Source organism: Dendrobates tinctorius, unplaced genomic scaffold (genome assembly GCF_039654945.1).
Source record: "Dendrobates tinctorius isolate UK_male_01 unplaced genomic scaffold, ASM3965494v1 ptg000159l, whole genome shotgun sequence".
In the NCBI taxonomy this organism is placed as follows: domain Eukaryota; kingdom Metazoa; phylum Chordata; class Amphibia; order Anura; family Dendrobatidae; genus Dendrobates; species Dendrobates tinctorius.
The window spans coordinates 12,179,311-12,185,310 of record NW_027361826.1 but is presented as its reverse complement, the minus strand read 5'-3'; positions in this window follow the sequence as shown (position 1 = coordinate 12,185,310).

Genomic DNA, 6,000 nt, shown 5'->3' with positions numbered 1-6,000 from the left:
AATAAACTGCAAGCACTGTGGAAGAACCTGTCTCACATTTGTCTCCCGCTGCACCTAAGCGAGTCACATCCCCACAATACATACTACATACATATATACTACATTCATACAACATACATACATACATACTTCATATAAACTACATTCATACAACATACATACATACTACATACATACTTCATATATACTACATTCATACAACATACATACATACTACATATATACTACATTCATACAACATACATACATACATCATATATACTACATTCATACAACATACATACATACTACATACATAGTACATATATACTACATTCATACAACATACATACTACATACATACATACAACATACATACAACATGCTAGACATACAACATACATACTACATACATACTACATACAATACATTCATACATTCATACAATACATACATATAGACATACAGCACATATAATATAGAGTACATACTCACCATCACTTGTCACTTTGATCCCCGAAGCCAGTGTCATCTGTGAAAAAATATGAAAATAACAAACAACCGATATACTCCCTGATACACAGAAATCCACAAGTGTCCCACGCCGATCTCCCATGGAGAACAGCAGCATCAGCTGATTCGACCGCTCTCTAGGGGCTCCAGGAATCCAATGACGGGAGGTAGGTATCCTTCCGCACTGTATTCCTCCGCCACTGTAAAAGAATAGTCCCTAGTCTCACTTTTGGCATTGCTGTGTGAGAGAGTTCCCACGCAGCTTTTGCCATAAAGTGAGACCAGTGAACGATAGTAACCTCTCAGTGATGCAGTGCAGCAGATCGTCGTGGGACACTCGTGGATTTCTGCGGATCAGGGAGTATATTGCTTGTTTGTTTTTTTCTAATTTTTTCCATAGATGACACTGGCTTCGGGGATCAAAGTGACAAGTGATGGTGAGTATGTACTCTATGTTATATGTACTGTATGTCTATATGTATGTATTGTATGAATGTAGGAATGTATTGTATGTAGTATGTATGTTGTATGTCTGTAGCATGTTGTATGTATGTAGTATGTACTATGTATGTATGTTGTATGAATGTAGTATATATGTAGTATGTATTGTATGTAGTATGTATGTTGTATGTAGTATGTATGTAGTATGTATGTTGTATGTCTGTAGCATGTTGTATGTATGTAGTATGTATGTAGTATGTTCTATGTATGTATGTTGTATGAATGTAGTACATATGTAGTATGTATGTATTGTATGAATGTATTGTATGTAGTATGTATGTAGTATGTATGTTGTATGTATGTCTATAGCATGTTGTATGAATGTAGTATATATGTATGTAGTATGTATGTATGTTGTATGAATGTAGTATATATGTATGTAGTATGTATGTATGTTGTATAAATGTAGTATATATGTAGTATGTATGTATGTTGTATGAATGTAGTATATATGAAGTATGTATGTAGTATGCATGTATGTAGTATGTATGTAGTATGTATGTTTTGTTTTGTTTTTTTACATTCAACACATTAGCCGTAAGATGGGACTACTACTGTCCCATCATCGGCTAATGTGTCAATCACTGTCATTGTAGCAGGCATAGCCCGATGGGACTTGTAGTCCCATCGGACGATGCTTGCACACACACAAGACCCCCGGCAGGCCCGTACAGACCCCGGCAGCCGGCACAGGCCCGTACAGACCCCCGACAGCCGGCACAGGCCCCCAGCAAGCACGTACAGACCCTCGACAGCCTGCACAGGCCCCCGGCAGGCCCGTACAGACCCCCGGCAGCCGGCACAGGCCCCCGGCAGGCCCGTACAGACCCCCGACAGCCGGCACAGGCCCCCGGCAGGCCCGTACAAACCCCCAACAGCCGGCACAGGCCCCCGGCAGGCCCGTACAGACCCCCGGCAGCTGGCACAGGCCCCCGGCAGGGCCATACAGACCCCGGCAGCCGGCACAGACCCGTACAGACCCCCGACAGCCGGCACAGGCCCCCGGCAGGCCCGTATAGACCCCCGACAGCCGGCACAGACCGCGCATCATGATCCGCACAGACCGCGCATCATGATGACATCATTTCAGCAGCCAATCACAGCCACAACAGTGTCTCATTGCATTATGGGAGCTTCCGATTCCGGTATCCGATATTGAAAAAATATCGGTACTCGGTATCGGAATTCCGATACAGCGAATATCGGCCGATACCCGATATTTGCAGTATCGGAATGCTCAACACTACACAAGACCCAATGTTATTCCACTGGGCAGAGCAGATCTGCTATTTTTTTCTCATACTAATTTGGCATGAGAAAAAAAATGCAGCAATGCCACCTGGCCACGTCCTGATGGGCACCATCAAGAATGTTCATGAAGTGACCAGATAAAGTCCATTATCATCCTTCTCCGTGGTTCAGCTGGACGTGGCTCTTCTTTAGCACATGAGGTTCACGAAGGAGTCACAAAAGCATTTTTTTTTACTAAGCAGATATTCCATTTGTTGCTCAAACTGTTTTTATTGAAAATGTTCTAATTATTATACAAAATGGAGTTAAACAGCATGAAGTAAGAGAAAAGGAAAAATATGGTGAAACAAGGGAAAATAAAGGAAAAGGGGAGAAGGAACTATCACAAAGCAATAACAGTTATTGTATCTCTGATACATGTACCAAGAGATATTAAGATCAAGGGTAAAACAATGGAATTATCATTTCTTTGACAGTATCTCACCAGTTTGATAGTTTCTTTATCACATATTATGTACAGTAAGCTAGCTATGTTCCTGATCAGGGCTACCAAAAGGAATTTCAGGGCCCCATAGTGGCAACATTTTCGGGCTCCCTTGAGACTCCACCCAGGCTCCACCCCTGTTCTGCCTCTACCCCCAAGCCCCGCCTACACCCCTCGAACTTACCACAGTCCCACCGCCTACTCTTCGAAAAACTCTTCTGCCCCGTCGTCACCAATCACACATTAATAGTTCCCATGGAACAATATCACATATGTAACCATCAGCTTTTGTTTTGACCAACAGGTTTTTTAAGCCTGCCACCACGACAAGGTAGACTCTTTTGGCAGGGCCCTACTCTACTCTAACGTATTAAACATTTCTTAAAATATCCAATAAACTTTTTAGGCATATTTTTTACTTATTTTTCTTTAAGGGAATGTGTCACATACATTTATAAAACTTTTAAATTAATTGAAATCAGATTGTTATAATCTTTTGTATAATCTGTATTTCTGATTGCAGATGATTGTATTCTGTTTCCTGTACATTTATGGAAGCTGCTCTCTTGCCTGTTTGGAGATATGGACATTGGACATATACATGTACAGTATATACACTCACTGGCCACTTTATTAGGTACACCTGTCCAACTGTGTGTTAAGACTTAATTTCTAATCAGCCAATCACATGGCGGCAACTCAGTGCATTTAGGCATGTAGACATGGTCAAGACAATCTCCTGCAGTTCAAACCGAGCATCAGTATGGGGAAGAAAGGTGATTTGAGTGCCTTTGAACGTGGCAAGATTGTTGGTGCCAGAAGGGCTGGTCTGAGTATTTCAGAAACTGCTGATCTACTGGGATTTTCCCGCACAACCATCTCTAGGGTTTACAGAGAATGGTCCGAAAAAGAAAAAAAATCCAGTGAGCGGCAGTTCTGTGGCCGGAAATGCCTTGTTGATGCCAGAGGTCAGAGGAGAATGGGCATACTGGTTCGAGCTGATAGAAAGGCAACAGTGACTCAAATTGCCACCCGTTACAACCAAGGTAGGCAGAAGAGCATCTCTGAACGCACAGTGCGTCGAACTTTGAGGCAGATGGGCTACAGCAGCAGAAGACCACACTGGGTACCACTCCTCTCAGCTAAGAACAGGCATCTGATGGCTACTTTCAGCAGGATAATGCGCCATGTCATAAAGCTCGAATCATCTCAGATTGGTTTCTTGAACATGACAATGAGTTCACTGTACTCAAATGGCCTCCTCAGTCACCAGATCTCAATCCAATAGAGCATCTTTGGGATGTGGTGGAACGGGAGATTCGCATCAGGGATGTGCAGCCGACAAATCTGCGCCAACTGTGTGATGCCATCATGTCAATATGGTCCAAAATCTCTGAGGAATGCTTCCAGCACCTTGTTGAATCTCTGCCACGAAGAATTGAGGCAGTTCTGAAGGCAAAAGGGGGTCCAACCCGTTACTAGCATGGTGTACCTAATAAAGTGGCCAGTGAGTGTATATCATAAGACATTATAAGGGACTCTATTTCCTTGGCAGAGTTTTCTATTCATGTTCTCATGTTTAGTGACATGCAGATGTCATTGTGCAGGAAGGGGGAAGAGGTGAGCTGTGACACTACCTACTGTGAATGGTGAATTCTGTTAACTCTCATTGTATTCCTGCCTATTATGATAATGAGGAGACTGCTAATAAGGGATCTCTTCTGGACCTGCCAGTCTATTAGAAAAGTAATTTCTCTTGATTTATTATTTTATGATATAAGGGGTGACAAAATTTAAAGTAAATTCTTGCAAAACTTTAAACTATGATTAAAAGGATTGGACATTTTCTGGTTATTGTTGACGAATGTTTTTGAGATGATAAGGCTGACGTTTTTAATAATACCACTTTTGTGCAGATACTTTCTTTTGATCGTCCGTTATTGCATTTTAATGCAATGTCACAGCGACCAAAAAAAAATGTAATTCTGTTTTTTTTATTTTTTCCTGCTACACCGTTTAGCGATCAGGTTAATCCTTTTTTTTATTGATAGACCGGGCGATTCTGAATGCGGCGATATCAAATATGTGTATGTGTGATTTTAATTTTATTGTTTAATTTTGAATGGGGCATGATTTAAACTTTTATATTTTTTTTCATCTTTTTAAATACTTTTTTTTTTTACTTTTAGCATGCTTCAATAGCCTCCATGGGAGGCTAGAAGCTGCCAAAGCTTGATCGCCACTGCTACATATAGGCGATGAGCAGATCGCCAATATGTAGCAGAAATACAGCAATGCTATGAGCACTGTCCACATTGTGGCGCTCATAGCAATCCGTCATCAACAACCATAGAGGTGTCCAGGAGACCTATGGTTGTTGTGCCAACGCATTTGTGACCCCCTTATGACGTGACGGAGGTCAGCGGTGAGCGTATTTCTGACCACGCGGCCAGAGCGCTTGTTAAATGCCGCTGTCAGTGTTTGACAGCAGCATTTAACTAGTTAATAGGCGAAGGTGGATGGCCATTCCACTTGCGCCTATTGCAGGCACATGTCAACTGTTCACAGCCGGAGCCCTCATCAAAGCGGGGGAGATGTCCAATGACGGACTATGTCCGTCATTGGAAGTTAAGGGGTTAAGATTGTTGTACTTGTGTTTATTATGTACACCCCTTTTCACATGTAAAGCACCATGGAAAAAATGGAGCTATAATAATAAACAATGGCAATAATATACACATTGGTTAACAATGACCAGATAGTGGTCAATGTCCAAAACATAAAAGCTTCATAACACATTCCCACTAAACATTTTACTAACTAAATCTATTTTCTTTAGAGTCATTTAGTTTAACCCTTTGGTCAAATACATAAATTGCAAAATTACAGTGCCAATAACAGAAAATAAAACAAACAAAGAAAACAGACAAAACAAAGACAACACATATAACCAATCAGAACAATGAAAATAAGGTCATTTTGTGGGATCTGAGAAACATAGTATAAAAACAACAAAGCATTAGCATAAAGACAGAATATAAAACTTATCCACAACAAGACCATTAATATGAGGCATACAGGTAGGACTAGCTTACCATTTCTATTACCTGTATGCCCATATTAATAGGTCCTATACGTCTCGGGGGGGGGGTGACAGATTCCATTTAAAGCATAAACACACATATATTAATTCTTATCCTATGGTTCCATTCAGGGGTGGACAGGGGCGGACATGTTGTTGGTACAACTTGTGCAACTGCACACGGACGAAG